Here is a 17859-nt window from a genome sequence, read left to right on the forward strand (position 1 = left end):
TTCATAGGTAAAAATGTACTTAACAAGTCACATAATAAGTTGCATGAACTCACGCTGTGTGCAATAAGAGTGTTTAACATTACTTTTGAATGACTACCTCATCTCTGTATCGAGTCTCTTGATTCAGAATCATGAACAAAGCCGTGCCTTTCGTGGATTACTTTCCTAACATCTACCCTGAGCGTAGAGCTGTCAACCCTGGCCTTGAGCCTAATCTGGTCAGGGGTGATGATCAAGTCTGTCCTCTTTAACAGGCAGGAGGAGGCTCTTTAGTGCAGAGGGTTGGTGGTGCAGACTCGAGATATCAACATCTACACTATGGTACACTTCAAAGTTACTGGTATAGCTCCTGTTGTGGGTTATGACCTCGACTTAGTTTGAGATCAGGATGGTGAGGAAGAGACCTGGGAGCTGGTTGGTAGACATTGGTCTAAACATTTTGCTTCTGAGCCAGTGAACATCCACGTTCTCCATGATGACATTAAGCGGAAAGTAAATGCTCTGGTTTTCCCGCTAAAATGTATATCCTTGGCCAAAAAGTATGTAGAAACCGTCAGGGGAGCACTCATGTTTGGAGACTTCTGCCCGGACAAGGGCTACTACATTGCTCGAGACGGTAACACGCCTGCCCTATGATCCGATGTCATGTTCGGTAGGGTCTATTTCATATCCGCAAACAAGCTGAACCAGGTCCTCTCAGTCTCCGAACTCATCTATGATCACGACCTGTCTGAGGCTGAGACTAAGTTCTTTGACAGTAAACACGTAGCCTATTTCTACAAGGCAGCGTGTCTGGACATTGAGACCGTGTTTGACAAATCATACCAGGATATGTCCCTAAGATGCGACTCTTTCGCCTACAGGTTCCCCTACTGCACTGAGCGTATGGTTGAGGGCATGACAGAGTACAGGACTAAGCTGGTTCACACGCTAAACACTGGCAGGTCACAATTGCCCAAACATTGTAAGCACGTCTCCATCCCTGCTCTCTCGCCTGACATGCCAGGTCAGCAGCACGAGATAACCTGCATCTCTCTCGTGATCCTCAACTCTCACATACCCAAGACCTCACCCACCCACCACAGAAAGAAGCTGATGGTTGTCTATAATAAATGTAAGGTAACAGACAACCATCACCCAGAGGCGGACCACGAACTAGCCAGGGGTGCCGGCATAGACGATGTCACAAGGATTATGTTTTACCCGTGCTCCGGAGAACTCACAGTCCTGGAGAAGATGATCCAACTGCTGTACAAGTACGGCATAGAACTCCTGTATGTGTTCAATGCCGAATTCAATGTGAGGGTGATCGAGCAGCGTGTGCATTTCTACGCTGAATTGAACTACACCAAGTTCCGCGACGTCGTTACCCAGTAACGAGGCGCCTCGCTATTGCGAGCCTGGTACGGCCTCTTTGTCACCAGGACCCTGGCCGATGACATGGTACCTTTCTTCCAGTTTGAAAACGTACGTTACCTAGATATGTACAAGGAGATGCTGAAGAGCGTAGGCTCTCTGTTGCTCAATGGAACCTTGACCGAGTACAAGCTCCGACTGATATCTGTGCACATCGAAACGTTCAACAAAGAGAAGGCCAAGCTGGGCCACTTCAAGATGAACAGCTGCGGTATGAACATCATAGATCTTTACAGGATGGCGGGGACCAGAGATATAAAGTTTGCATGTACCAGCATGAAGTTGAACGACGTAGCACCCTTTGTCATCTCCAAGGTCAGGAAGCTACACAGAAAGGCCCCAAAGGACACCAGAAAGCTTTGCAAGCTGGCCGACATGGGTTACTCTAAAATGGATGAGATGACTCGGAGGTAAGAGTCTATTCGCCGTGCTCCTCTACAACTACTTGGTCGACTCACAGCTGTGCGCCAGGCTGGCTAAAGTTCTCAACCCAGTATCAGCTCTGTTCCATCGATGTAGGGCCACTCTCAATATAGACGTGGTGGTACACGGAAGAGGGGATAACTTTTGCGGCTTCGTACAGAGCATTCACTCGGTTCAGATTCCTCAGCTCAAGTTTACACTCGGCACTCTCAGAGTCAAAGCAGGACCCCTGGGTATGGAATTGAACAGCCGCCTGCGATGGGATCCTAATCTAGCCTCCGACAATCGTGACAGTGAGACGTGGAAAGGGGGAGCTGTGTGTGACCCCCTCACGGGCCTACACTACTCGGGACCCGGTATGGGTCTGGAGCTGTCGTTTGACTTCTCCAGTATGTACCCCTCCATCATGTGCGCTCTCAACATCTCACCTGAGACCACCATCCCCTGGCCTCCCGTGCACTTTCCCCACGATTTATCCGGTTGGGTGTGTTACAACTGGGAGGCTGAGGGGTTTGAGTACGCATCGTTCATTCTCAAGTACGACCAGACCCAAGGCTGCTTTATCCGTGCCCCGGGCATATTCTCTTCCTCGGTGGAGTACTATCTCAACCAGCGAGCTGACTTCAAGAGGAAACTCAAGAACCCTGACATCAGCGAGGCCGAGCGGGTCTACTACAAGCTGCAGGAGGGAGAGTGTAAAGTCCTAGCCTAGCCAACTCCTTCTACGGAACATATCTGGCCATGGCAGGCAACAGATTGCCGTGTTAAACAACTGCATGTCTACTTTCTACCGTCACCGTTGTCTACAGAGACACTGACAGTGTCATGGTCTCAGTTGGATACGGCCCCGGGGACCTTCCTGAAAGGGACGTGTCTGATGTAGACACAGAGAAGATACGCCCCGGTCGGGGGAGACTGACATCAAACTACTCGAGAGCTTCGCCTGTAAGGTCCGGATGGCTGTGGGTGACATGTTTAAGAGGGCTGGCGCCCAGGTGCCTGCCTTTCTGGACTACGTGCACACGGCCTTGGTGGAGGACACTCTCGAGAGGATGTACGTGATAGGCAGAGGTAACACACACCAACATGTAGTCAGAGACCCAAAAGGAAGATTGACCAAGGAAGGATATCCTGTATTTGTGGCAAGAGTCCCTGGGTTCGAAGAGGTTGGACCTTTCGTCAAAGACAGGAGAGTCAAGCTGGAGTATGAAAACAGTTGCTCTGTCTACTGCCACATAGCTAAGAAGACCTACGAGGCTCTCAGTCACAACATGGACGACATGGGTGATCTGTCTTCGATCTCCGTAAAGGTCAGGGGGCTCTCGGCCTTCAAAAGTATACGCTCCCCTTGTGATTCTGCCATGACGGACACCTTCATAGCCTGCGTCATGAGGGGAGACTGCATCAAACTGGAGACTGACATGGTATCCTGCTTTTCCACCTCTCCCTGGTACCAGCTCAAGGCTGGAGATGTAATCTTATACCTGGAGAGGGAACCGATCCTGGACGATCTCGGGCAGTGGTTAGACTTGCATCGAGCTAGCTCCTTTCTCACCTCTTACAGAGTGGACAATGTTATAACCTTGAAGCTGGACTCTGGTTTCTCTGCGGTCTCTACGACACTGGTTCCCGTGCGGGGCTACGGGTCTGCGTCGGTCGACACCGTCACAGGGAGAACATTGTACAAGGACTGGAAATACTGCATGAACCACATGTTCTCGCGCTAGCAGGGAATCCTCAGAGACCTGCTAGCGTGCAAGGCATCTCAACTCATCGCATCCAAGATGGCAGCAGAGTTCTTTCCTTGGAGCAGTCTCATCAAATCATCAAAGAACAAGCACTTTAGTCAACAACAAACGCTGGATCGCTTGAAGGTAGCCAACTCCAGTGTTAAAACGATCTACCTAGAAACTGTGAAGACGTGGCTACAGCGGATCACAGGACTCTCGGTCATGCCCGTCTAGTGCACCGAGTATCATAAGTGTATCCCTTGCGAAGCAGCCTTCTACAGATACCCCTTGAACCTCCAGGCTAGCACAGGGTGTATCACGGCCATGTTCGGTGGATCGCTCATGTGCGAGGCCAAGCGTTCCGACTCAAGCAAGGTGCCTGACAGTGATAACGAGTATGATTGCGGATCCAATCAAGTTAGAGATGACAACTCGGAGGAGCATCTCGACCAGCCCCACAGAACCCCAATCGACTCCTCCTCGTACACGGAGATCATCTGCCACCCCTACCAGCCTTTCAACAAATGTTTCGCCAACTCCAGGGTGCTGATAGCTCACTACGCAGACTGTACCTTGGTCAACCGCTCAGGAAAGCTTTTGGCTCACTGCATTATAGTCTACTGCTTAGCCCGCTACATGTACAGTTCTGCTCTTGGCTCCCACAGCCTGGATGATTGCAAAGAGCACCTGCTCACCTCCATCTCCTCAGTCAGAGAGAGGTTGAAGAGGGCAACCATGGCTTTCAACACGGTAATGAACAACTGCCCCAAACACATGATACCGGCCTGCGGTACTAGGGAGTTGGAGCACCTAAGGACAAACAGAGAGACTGTGGCTCGTCTGCCCGGTGAGAAACTCGAGGTCTGCATCAATGTGATCACCGAGGACATGTCCCTACAGCCCCGTGATGTCTACAGGAATCTAAGCGCTTCGCTCGGGAAAAGGCTCACGGAAGCCATAGCGGAAGGCATACTGTCCCTTAGCAACAACGAATCTTGCTCTGACGCCTCCATCTCGCTTTCGGTGCCGACTGTCATGCTGACAGACGCGGGGATCGACTACTCCACTGGTAGGCTTTCAATAGTGAGAAGCGAGCTGTGCGAGAGGACTTTAGTTGACCTGGCAGGTCTTCTCTATCAGACTGTACTCATGTTGCAGATACACACCCCGGACTCGTTCAGCTCTGGGTCCATCATGTACCCCGAGTCTGTTCTTTGCATCATGCCATACTGTTGTGCCGACGACAAAGTCATGCGAACCTGGATAGAGACCTTCAGGGAGAAGAAGTGGATCAAACCTATCCGGGCCAAGCTCGGAAAGAGGACACGTCCTCTCTCTGACCGCAGGGAGGTTACGTATCATTGCACAGGTTGTAATAACTTCTACAAGGACCTGTTCACCAACAACATCCCCGGCCACAAGCTTATCCAGCGTGTCTACGGTGAGGACAAGAAGAGAAGGATAGGACGGTGTGTGAATGAAAAACGGTGGTTCTCGTGAGCCTGACCTGGCCCGGTCCCCATCTCCTCAACACTGCCACTACTCAACAGTTCCCTGAACCTAGATCGAGACGAAAAGCACCGTATATACGATTCCCTATACATGCATCGAGTAAACACCTGTGATATTACACCTTATCATCCCAAGCCCGGGTAAAGATGTATTTCAGTCAGAAGGAGTATGTGTTCACCCACACCATGAACAAGGTCAGTGAGGCACATCAGCCTGCCATGTTCAAGATCGACTTGCACGGACTCATACCCTTTGGAGACTGCAGCACTCTGTTCATCATTGACAACATGACAGTTACCGCATACAAGCAAGGCACCTTGGAGAAAATACTGGTCAAGTTCACAGTCCTCAATGACAACAAGACAAGGGTCCTGACTAATGATCCGGCTAAGCTTTCATCCGAGTGGAATGTTGACATCAACGGTGGTTCCTGTATCAAGATAGCTGGCACGGACACGGTGCCGTTTAATCGAACCCTATCTGTGTATGATTGGGACAACAGGCAGGCTCTCATCAATGTCTTAGCCTTCATGATGTCAAACAGCCTCTGGGCCTCGGACAGAGCGAAAGGAGCTTTAGACGTTCTGGTCGCCTCTACCCAAGGGGAGTTTCAATTCACATGCGGCCTGTGTTCGACCATAGGCCTTGTCAGCGTTACGAAGAGACACAGTGGAATCTCATCCTTTTCTTTCCCTCAGTGTGCCGACAGCTACGTGTGCATACCGTCCCAGCAACTCAGCGCAGACAAGGACTATGATGCTCTCAGAAATGTCCTAGCTCTTTTACGATCTGCCTCCCTTGACAACCTTGGAATTCTACACCGAGTCACTCAGGAGATGGCAACCAACCCAGTCTTCCAAGATCTTGACTGTACATCTTTCCCTCCTAGACACATGTATGGGGGGGACATTGTCATCCCATATGCGGTGATGAAATACGTTACCTCCCTGTACCAGACCATGAGCGAGTACGCGGACACCATTGCCATTGTAGACGACAACACGTCTCACATCAGAGTCTTGGTCGAGAGCCCCTCTGATAACATAGGTGAAATAACTGGACATCTCTCCATCACCATACTCTACGGATCAACACTCTCGGGTATATACACCAAACTCATCCATGGACTGAGGCTTGCGGAGGGATTTGAGGAAGATGCCTTTGACAGTCTTGCTACTGTCACACAGTTAAGCACTGAGGTGTTGATCAGGAGAACCCAGTTGAAGTTTATGTTGACTAATCATGTCCTTAAAGGATTGGTATAACTTTTACTATGGGGTGACATGTATGGGTTAACAACACTGGCGTGATATGTGCATTTGCAGGAGCACTATGTTATGCAGGAATGTTTCCTATGAATAAAAACAAAAACACACATCTTTGACTGACCATTCACTTGGTTTTATTAATGTCAATACCTAACATGGTCAACTCCACTCTAGTTGTAATGTCATTGTATAAAATAGTTTACAGACTATGTTATGAAAAGAGTTCACTATTCATATCCATAGCCTCGGCCTGGGTGCCTGGTTTGAAACCTTTGACACGGTGTGGACCATCTGACTCCTCTTGTGTCCTCCGATCGTACTCCATCCTTGTCATTGTCTCCACTCACGTTAGGGGGAAGGTCGTGGCACAAAAGTTAAATGTTTAGCCTTGATCATGTAGTCAATCAACTCTCGTATGGTGGAGAAGTGTAGCTTGGGCCCACATAGAAATCCAGACCTATCGAACATGACCGTGTATGACAGTTTTTTCCCTGTTACAATGTTAAAGAGGTATCCAGCGCCGCGTTCATCCATGTAACATATTGCTGCAGCAGGATGGTTGTTGTCACTTTTCATATCCTCTAGGGCAGGGGTGTCAAACTCATTCCACGGAGGGCCTAGTGTCTGCAGGTTTTTGGTTTTTCCTTTCAATAAAGCCCTAGACAACCATGTGTGGGGAGTTCCTAACTAATTAGTGATGTTAATTCATCAATCAAGTACAAGGGAGGAGCGAAAACCCGCAGACACTCGGCCCCCCGTGGAATGAGTTTGACACCTGTGCTCTAGGGTGTTTAACACGGCAGTGTGCTCAGATGCCCATCCGGAATTATTCTTTCGGGACATACCAAGAGACAGTCCCCACCATCCACTCTTTAGTAACTGTATCATGGTATGCATCTCTTCCACTACATTTACGAAAGGGAACTCCCTCTGACCACCAGGTATGACTCTCGGGCTAGCCATCGGGTACCCTCCTGGGAATCTTCCAAACATGTCTTCTATCACTTGCGTAGGGTGACTGTATTCACAGTCTAGGAACTTGGTGCATCTGTACCTGCCTCCGGAGACGTATATGGCAAATGAGATAATGCCACATTCCTCTGTCTTCCAAATACATGAACACACTCCTCCAGGTGCCTCTCCAAGGTATGCCGCTATGGCAAAAGCTCCAACCTTTACCCCCGGTCTATTCAGGGAAGATATAATTTCTTCCTCCGGAACGGAGCACCACCAGCACCAGCGCTCACCCAGCGACTTTACAAATGAACGCCAAGTTCTCTTCAATATAGGCCAGTTGCCATACGTTACTTCCGTCCAAGCAATTTCGAAAAGACTTGATACTTCTTCCCCAGTGTTGAGACAGGCCAAATGATGTAGATCTGAAGAGCAGACCTTGCTATTTACCTGCTTCCCTGTAATATTCGGTTGGGTAAACACCCTGAGTTGTATAACAGATAGGCTTGACTGAGTGCCCAGGGCTGAATAAACAACCAGAGTTGGAAGACTGGGCAAAGGGTAGATAAACCTGACAGGGGTGGAGAGAGTAAGTCTGTGTGGATACAACAGCCACAGTGTGATAAGTGGTAAATGGGTTGCTAAACAACCTGTGTGGGATGTATTGTTAATGGCTGGATATAGAGACACGCTTGGATGCAACTGTAAAGGCTAGAAACCACTGAATGGACTCTTGTTTCATAACCCAGACATGCTTGGATGAAGCGGTACTGGGTGGAAAGCCCAGCCATAATCTCTGGGTGGAACATGTGTGGTGGCAATGTTACTGCTCTTTGTAATCTATGTGAATAAAAAAGAACAAGGCTCTGAAATGAATTGTGATTCACTTTATTGCTGTCATGTCAAACCAAGGATACATAATGGTATAGTATAATGAGACACTTACTGCCTGATATATTCATTTAGATGTGCAGGAGTTCAATGTTCATGTCCTCTATCTCTTTGCATATTGACCGGCCTGTATGAAGTGGTTGAGATGGGGTGGAGCTTCCATCTCCCATTTTCTCCTGATCGGTCCTGCTACATCTTTCACCATCCTGCTCCTGCAGAGCTCTTGCAGTGTAGGAAGGGGTCTTGGTACAAAGGTCACCTTTTCAACCTTGCTCATATAGTCCAGCAAACGTGCCATGGTGTTGAAGTGTATAGCTGTGTCGATCACGGTGTTGACTACTACATCTTTTACAAGCACAAACCCGTACTTATCAAAGGTTACCTTGTATGTGTTGCCTTTAGCGGTTACAAGTTCGAAGAGGTATACAATGTCGTTGTCGTCCATATGACAGATTGCTGCAGCCGGATTGGGGTATTTCTCTTCCATCTTTTGTAGGTCCTGTATCACTTCAATGTGCTTGTATGACCCTGGGGAATTGCCCGTTAGAATTCCCCACCATGCATGCTTCAGTAGCAGTTTCATTTCACGCATCCCTTCCACCGCAAGTGTGCCAGCCGAATTGTTCAGCCCATCGGGTATGTCTCTCGGTCTAGCCATCAAGTAACCTTCTGGGACTGCTTCAATCACATCCTCTATCATCGCAACAGGTTCACCTCTGTCCCAGTCTACGAAGTCCGTGCATTTGTAATAGCCTCGGGTGACGTATGTAGCAAATGGGATCAGGCTATTGTCAGGGCTCTTCACCATACCTGAACACACACCTCCGGGCATGTCACCAAAGTAGGCCGCGATGGCAATAGCTCCTACAGTAACTTCGGGTCTATTTAGGGATGATATTAGCTGCTCTTCAGGGGGCGGAACCCCACCACTTCTCACCCAGCCATTCTAACAGTGGAAACCACGATCTGTTCAATAGAGGCCAGTTGCCATATTCATGTCGGTAAGAGACACGGAGTGAATTGAATTGTCTTCCGTTTACATAGGCCATCGTCCAAACCCGTACCTATTTCGCTATATGTGTGTAATTGGTATCATAGTAAGCAATGGTAAGTACTATGTAATTGAAAGCATACCCCAACCCGCACACAGTCAATAACCCCAGGGAAAGGGCCTCATGTTTCTAACTGTAAAGGCTGTCGTCTTCCTCGTCTGAGGAAGATAAGTTAGAAGGATCGGAGGACCAATGCGCAGCGTGGTAATTGTTCATCTTACTTTAATAAAGGTGAACACTCAAAATACAAAACAACAAAAGTGACAACCGAAACAGTTCTATCTGGTGCAGACACACAAAGACTGAAAACAACCACCCACAAAACCCAACACAAAACAGGCTACCTGAATATGGTTCCCAATCAGAGACAACACAAAACACCTGCCTCTGATTGAGAACCATATCAGGCCAAACACAGAAATAGGAAAACATAGAAATACAAACATAGACTGCCCACACCAACTCACGCCCTGACCATACTAAATAAAGACAAAACAAAGGAAATAAAGGTCAGAACGTGACACTAACTGTTTTTGCTAGGGAGGTGGCTAGTGGCTCCTCAGGATGCTGCTGAGATGTCGCTCTCTGAACAGCTTACACAGGCGCAACGCCTGTCCCTAACCGTAACCCAACCATGGAATATCGTTTGACCTTGACACCTACTGCAACTGTTACGTTTACCAGCCAATTATAGACCTCTATCGCCTTACCTCAAGCCATTGTGCATTTCAGAATTGTAATGATGTCAGAGGACAGTGGTGTAGAAACTGACAACAGCGAGCTGAGCCTGGTAAGATACACACATGATTATATCATACGCTATACACAACTTGTTCATAGACCATGCTAACCTAAGTCATTTAACTTGTACTGATTCTGACCCTCATCTCCACTCCACAGGCATCTACCGTTACCCTGAACCGTTCTGTATGTACTCGGCTTGATTGAGACTGACTATGTTTCATGTCCTTTCATTCACTGTTGAAAAAGTATATACCATGTGTATGTGATATACACTGCTCAAAAAAATAAAGGGAACACTTAAACAACACAATGTAACTCCAAGTCAATCACACTTCTGTGAAATCAAACTGTCCACTTAGGAAGCAACACTGATTGACAATAAATTTCACATGCTGTTGTGCAAATGGAATAGACAAAAGGTGGAAATTATAGGCAATTAGCAAGACACCCCCAATAAAGGAGTGATTCTGCAGGTGGTGACCACAGACCACTTCTCAGTTCCTATGCTTCCTGGGTGATGTTTTGGTCACTTTTGAATGCTGGCGGTGCTCTCACTCTAGTGGTAGCATGAGACGGAGTCTACAACCCACACAAGTTGCTCAGGTAGTGCAGCTCATCCAGGATGGCACATCAATGCGAGCTGTGGCAAGAAGGTTTGCTGTGTCTGTCAGCGTAGTGTCCAGAGCATGGAGGCGCTACCAGGATACAGGCCAGTACATCAGGAGACGTGGAGGAGGCCGTAGGAGGGCAACAACCCAGCAGCAGGACTGCTACTTCCGCCTTTGTGCAAGGAGTAGCACTGCCAGAGCCCTGCAAAATGACCTCCAGCAGGCAACCCCCGCGACGACCTCTACATCGTACACTACTTCACAGTCCACCATCTCGTCGTCAACCTCTTTACCGTAGACCTCTTCGCAGTACACCACCTCTTCGTGGTCAATCTCTTCTTCACTGTCGACCACTTGGATGTGGACCTCGTAGTCTGAAACCACAGAATCGTAAACGTCGTAGTCCACAAGACTTTCGGTTGAATGGTACTGGGGACTAGTTTCAGCCTCCTAGTCTCTGGTATTCTCCATGTCAGCACCGGGAGTATCTCGGTTATGTGTATAGTCCTCTTGCCAGTGTCCTTGATAATCATCACACATCCAATCCTCGTAGTCACTTGACCTTGGAACCTGAAGACCTAACGGCTTGCGGTATACCGCTGTTCACAATCTCATAAACCTTACAGTACCCATAACAAGATTGAGTCTGAGGCCTCTTGACACAAACAACTGTCTCATAATGGTTCCGACTATTCTCCAAATATATGCCCTGCCTAGAGACCTGTAAACCGTTAGATCTGTATTCAATCCAACGGTTGGTATAGTATGTACATATGCTTACACCCAACATGTCTGCTGCAGCTTGAATCTCCACTTCGGTCGCCCAACTACCTAGGCAGTCCAGTTTGGATTTCGTAATGTACTCTGACACTGAACGGTAACACATTCTCAGAATGGTCCTATACGTATGTTGTTTGCTCTGTAGCTGCTGCACCACAGCATTTCGAATTGGTTCATGGTACTCCTCTGTACCACATAGCGCTTCACTGACCGCTCTGAAGAAACAGTTTCCGTCACCTTTAATTTTCACATTCTTACAAGGAGCCCCTAACACACCAGACGCAGTATGACTTAGAGACGTCTTCTTGCACTGCACCTTCAGCCTCGTGCACAGCAACTGGGCATCTTCAGCTGTAACAGGGTTGAACTGCAACTCTCTACATGTGCTGCCACTAACAAAGCAAACGTCTGAGTCATCGCTACTGTCATCCCCCTTTGCTTTATTACAATATCTGAGTTTGTCTAAAGACTGATTTAAGATGTGCCATTATACACTCTTCTGCTTTGGAGTGTCATTAGTGTAGTCATTAATATATCGCTTTGGGCCCTATTGTCAATGAACCATACTTCTGCAGAGACTGAGTCATGGTAGGGCGGACCTAAGAACTCGTCATCAATCACATAGAGCTTGACAGAAGCCACCGGAGCCTATTCTGGCTTCCATGCTTGCTCAATGTCATGGGTTGTGTCAATGATACCACTATACTTAACACTATAGACATAGTTATGGTTTATAATGCTGTTGAATGACATTAAAATGAAATTATGGTCACACAAGCAAATGTCAAGTGCTACCAATGTATTTTATTGACAACGAGGTCCACAATACCATCTTACCAAATTAATACAATATAACAATTCAACTGTTAGGATAATTACATCTCCCCCATACTTTCTCGAAGCAGTGTCAGATTCAGTGAGAACGAAGCCGGGGCAGCGAGCGGGCCAGCGGCCGGGCCAGCGGTGGGCTCCTCGCGCTGTTGATCACGAGCCGCCGTAGCACCCTGTAGGACTTTGACGAGCGCTGACGCCGCTTTGGTGCGGGGGAGATGCTGCCTTCTTTGGATCAGCGGCTTGACGAGCGCCTTTCCCAGCTGCTCCAGGAACACTCTGCGCTTCTTCCGCTTGCGATGCATCCAGTCAGGCTTGATCTCGCGCCATATGACAAAGGCGTTGTAGTAGGACAGGTCGAGGATGTTGTGGAAGACGACCAGGGGCCAGCGGGCAGTCTTCCGTCTGCAGCTGTACGTGCCGACCACCTTACATTTACATTGACATTTTAGTCATTTAGCAGACGCTCTTATCCAGAGCGACTTACAGTAGATTGCATACATTTTATTACATTTTACATTTTTACATATTACATATTACAAAGCTTGTCCAGGTTGTCCACGCCGCCCTTGTTGCAGTTGTAGTCTAGGACGAGGGCCGGCTTCCTGTCGGGGCGATCGCTAATGTCGGCCTCTGTGTGCAGCGTGCTCAGAAGTAGCACGTTCTTGTTTTTCTTTGCCAGGTAGGACACTAGAGTGGCGGTGGGCGTGAAGGCAAACCTTGGAGGTCAGGACCTTCTCACCGTGCCCACCACGGTGAGGTTCCTTTCGAGGAGCCGCTGGCCCAGTTCGTAGGAGGTGAAGAAGTTGTCACAGGTGACATTGCGACGACGCGCATCCCCTGGTTCTTCTCGGGGCCTCCGCTGGCCGCCTTACCGGTGTACACTTGCATCTTACAAGCGTAGCTAGACTTGGCGTAGCAGGCCACCCACGACTTGATGCCGTATTTCGCCGGCTTGCTGGGAATGTGCTGACGGAAAGGACAGCGGCCGTTGGCAAGGGGAGAAGAGATTAGCGTCATGACTTGTTCATTGGGGCAAATGAGTGCTATGCTACACGCACACGCACACACACACGCACACACACACACACACACACATACGCACAGTAGCTCTGAACGGGACCAGTTGCTCGTCCAACGTCACCTCGGGCCCCGGGTTGTAGAGGGCCGGCAGCCGCTCCTGCCACAGGTCCCAGACGTCTCGTTTGGCTGCGAGTTTGTCCGTGGCGAGTCTGGCGGGCCTCGACTGGCGATCGTCGAATCGCAGCAGCCTCGAGTACCTGTGAAAGACCTTGAGCGGCATGGGGGCTCGGAACACGGTCCTGCCGCTCTCGGCGTCCCACAGGCTGGCCGCGGCCTCGCCTCGGGACCTGTAGACGCCTGCTAGGATCAGCAGCCCTACGTAGGCTCGCAGGTCCGTGGCGTCCATGGCTCGCCAGCCGTCGCCGTATTTTCTGGCCACGTGCAGGTTTGTCATTTCCAGAATTATCCTTTCTATCGACGGTGTGACAAACAGGTGGAAGGTGGACGCGATGTCGCGGGTGCGCGACGCAGCGTAGGCCGTGGGGCCCGGAGTCTCGCCAGGCGTGGCAGATCGCACTGGCCCTGCGGAGGCGGCCGTAGGCCATGGGGGACCATTCGATTTTGCCGTTTTTCGACAGCAACGTCTCCCTTTGGTCCGGAGCCGAGGAGATCTCTTCCTCACGTTGGTCCTCATGCTCGTCCTCGCGTTGGTCCTCGTGTCGGTCCTCGTGCTCGTCCTCGGGGGCTTCCTCGGGGTCTTCCTCAGAAGAGGGAGAAGAAGCATCGTCGACCTCGTGGCCCTCGGGATTGTATTCCTCCCCGTCTTCGTCTTCTGAAACCTCTTCCTCCTCCTCCTCCTGGGAATCTGAGTAATCTTCTTGGTCCACGCTGGACAAGATCTGTTCTAGAACCTGCGCGGCCGTGAAACGCGAGGCCATGGCCGCTCGGGTCCACTGATCGGGTCCACTGAGCCGCGGGGAAGAGCGCACTTTGCACGGGTGGGGCACCGGTCACTTTGTGCGCCGCTGACAATATTAGTATCCTCTCTACGGCCGGCCGGCCGGATTACGCGGGAGACCAAGAACTGAAAATGCACGAGGCTCGCGTGCGCCCGTGTGTGTAGCCGTGTGCAGTTGACCCACCCGAGCCACAATAACACTTTGCTGCTCTCTAGCACACAACGGGGCATGTCTGGACCTGTGTAGTGGCTGGCTGGGTCGCTCTGACCCACGAGCACAGAGTTTGGAGCGCAGAGCCCTGGAAAAACAGGGCCTGGGTCGCTCTGACCCACGAGCACAGAGCGCAGAGCGCAGAGCGGGGAGCCACACACAACCTCGCCACACTCTCAGACTCTCTACACTCAATGGCATACTCCTCGCCAGTGGCTGGCTGGGTCGCTCTGACCCACGAGCGCAGAGCGGGGAGCCACACACAACCTCGCCACACTCTCAGACTCTCTACACTCAATGGCATACTCCTCGCCAGTGGCTGGCTGGGTCGCTCTGACCCACGAGCGCAGAGCGGGGAGCCACACACAACCTCGCCACACTCTCAGACTCTCTACACTCAATGGCATACTCCTTGCCAGTGGCTGGCTGGGTCGCTCTGACCCACGAGCGCAGAGCGGGGAGCCACACACAACCTCGCCACACTCTCAGACTCTCTACACTCAATGGCATACTCTTCGCCAGTGGCTGGCTGGGTCGCTCTGACCCACGAGCACAGAGCGCAGAGCGCAGAGCGGGGAGCAACACACAACCTCGCCACACTCTCAGACTCTCTACACTCAATGGCATACTCCTCGCCAGTGGCTGGCTGGGTCGCTCTGACCCACGAGCGCAGAGCGGGGAGCCACACACAACCTCGCCACACTCTCAGACTCTCTACACTCAATGGCATACTCCTCGCCAGTGGCTGGCTGGGTCGCTCTGACCCACGAGCGCAGAGCGGAGAGCCACACACAACCTCGCCACACTCTCAGACTCTCTACACTCAATGGCATACTCCTCGCCAGTGGCTGGCTGGGTCGCTCTGACCCACGAGCACAGAGCGCAGAGCGCAGAGCGGGGAGCAACACACAACCTCGCCATACTCTCAGACTCTCTACACTCAATGGCATACGCCTCGCCAGTGGCTGGCTGGGTCGCTCTGACCCACGAGCGCAGAGCGCAGAGCGCAGAGCCCTGGAAACACAGGGCCTGGGTCGCTCTGACCCCAGGACGACAGGAGGGTTAAGAAAAAAGTAAGCAAACACATTTGGTGTACACCAAAAGGAGTGTGGGAGACTCCCCAATCATATGGAAGAAGGTACTCTGGTCAAATTAGACAAAAATGTTGCTTTTTGGCTGTCAAGGAAAACGCTGGCGCAAACCCAACACCTCGCATCACCCCGAGAACACCATCCCCACAGTGAAGCATGGTGGTGGCAGCATCATGATGTTGGGATGTTTTTCATTGGCAGGGACTGGGAAACTGGTCAGAATTTAAGGAATGATGGATGGCGCTAAATACAGGGACATTTTTGAGGGAAGCCTGTTTCAGTTTTTCAGAGATTTGAGACTGGGACGGAGGTTCACCTTCCAGCAGGACAATGAACCTAAGCATACTGCTAAAGTATCACTCGAGTGGTTTAAAGGGAAACATTTAATGTCTTGGAATGACCTAGTCAAAGCCCAGGCCTCAGTCCAATTGAGGATCTGTGGTATGACTTAAAAATTGCTGTACACCAGCGGAACCCATCCAACTTGAAGGAGCTGGAGCAGTTTTGCCTTGAAGAATGGGCAAATATCCCATTGGCTAGATGTGCCAAGCTTATAGAGACATAACCCAGGAGAATTGAATCTGTAATTGCTGCAAAAGGAGGCTCTACAAAGTATTGACTTTGGGGGGGTGAATAGTTATGCACGCTCAAGTTTTATGTTTTTTTTGTCTTATTTATTGTTTGTTTCACAATAACAAATATTTTGCATTTTCAAAGTAGTACGCATGTTGTGTAAATCAAATGATACAAACCCCCCAAAAATACATTTTAATTCCAGGTTGTAAGGCAACAAAATAGAAAAAATGCCAAGGGGGTGAATACTTTCGCAAGCCACTGTATGCTACCAGTTATATGAATGTGAGTTAGAATTTAGCAGTCACTTCTTCTAAACCTGAAAAGGGACTACTTCTAAATGTTATGCAGCGAAAACAGACAAATACAGTGGGGAGAACAAGTATTTGATACACTGCCGATTTTGCAGGTTTTCCTACTTACAAAGCATGTAGAGGTCTGTAATTTTTATCATAGGTACACGTCAACTGTGCGAGACGGAATCTAAAACAAAAATCCAGAAAATCACATTGTATGATTTTTAAGTAATTAATTTGCATTTTATTGCATGACATAAGTATTTGATACATCAGAAAAGCAGAACTTAATATTTGGTACAGAAACCTTTGTTTGCAATTACAGAGATCATACGTTTCCTGTAGTTCTTGACCAGGTTTGCACACACTGCAGCAGGGATTTTGGCCCACTCCTCCATACAGACCTTCTCCAGATCCTTCAGGTTTCGGGGCTGTCGCTGGGCAATACGGACTTTCAGCACCCTCCAAAGATGTTCTATTGGGTTCAGGTCTGGAGACTGGCTAGGCCACTCCAGGACCTTGAGATGCTTCTTACGGAGCCACTCCTTAGTTGCCCTGGCTGTGTGTTTCGGGTCGTTGTCATGCTGGAAGACCCAGCCACGACCCATCTTCAATGCTCTTACTGAGGGAAGGAGGTTGTTGGCCAAGATCTCGCGATACATGGCCCCATCCATCTTCCCCTCAATACGGTGCAGTCGTCCTGTCCCCTTGGCAGAAAAGCAGCCCCAAAGAATGATGTTTCCACCTCCATGCTTCACGGTTGGGATGGTGTTCTTGGGGTTGTACTCATCATTCTTCTTCCTCCAAACACGGCGAGTGGAGTTTAGACCAAAAATATATTTTTGTCTCATCAGACCACATGACCTTCTCCCATTCCTCCTCTGGATCATCCAGATGGTCATTGGCAAACTTCAGACGGGCCTGGACATGCGCTGGCTTGAGCAGGGGGACCTTGCGTGCACTGCAGGAATTTAATCCATGACGGCATAGTGTGTTACTAATGGTTTTCTTTGAGACTGTGGTCCCAGCTCTCTTCAGGTCATTGACCAGGTCCTGCCGTGTAGTTCTGGGCTGATCCCTCACCTTCCTCATGATCATTGATGCCCCACGAGGTGAGATCTTGCATGGAGCCCCAGACCGAGGGTGATTGACCGTCATCTTGAACTTCTTCCATTTTCTAATAATTGCGCCAACAGTTGTTGCCTTCTCACCAAGCTGCTTGCCTATTGTCCTGTAGCCCATCCCAGCCTTGTGCAGGTCTACAATATTATCCCTGATGTCCTTACACAACTCTCTGGTCTTGGCCATTGTGGAGAGGTTGGAGTCTGTTTGATTAAGTGTGTGGACAGGTGTCTTTTATACAGGTAATGAGTTCAAACAGGTGCAGTTAATACAGGTAATGAGTGGAGAACAGGAGGGCTTCTTAAAGAAAAACTAACAGGTCTGTGAGAGCTGGAATTCTTACTGGTTGGTAGGTGATCAAATACTTATGTCATGC

The sequence above is a fragment of the Salvelinus namaycush genome, chromosome 8, assembly GCF_016432855.1.
Source record: "Salvelinus namaycush isolate Seneca chromosome 8, SaNama_1.0, whole genome shotgun sequence".
Lineage (NCBI taxonomy): Eukaryota > Metazoa > Chordata > Actinopteri > Salmoniformes > Salmonidae > Salvelinus > Salvelinus namaycush.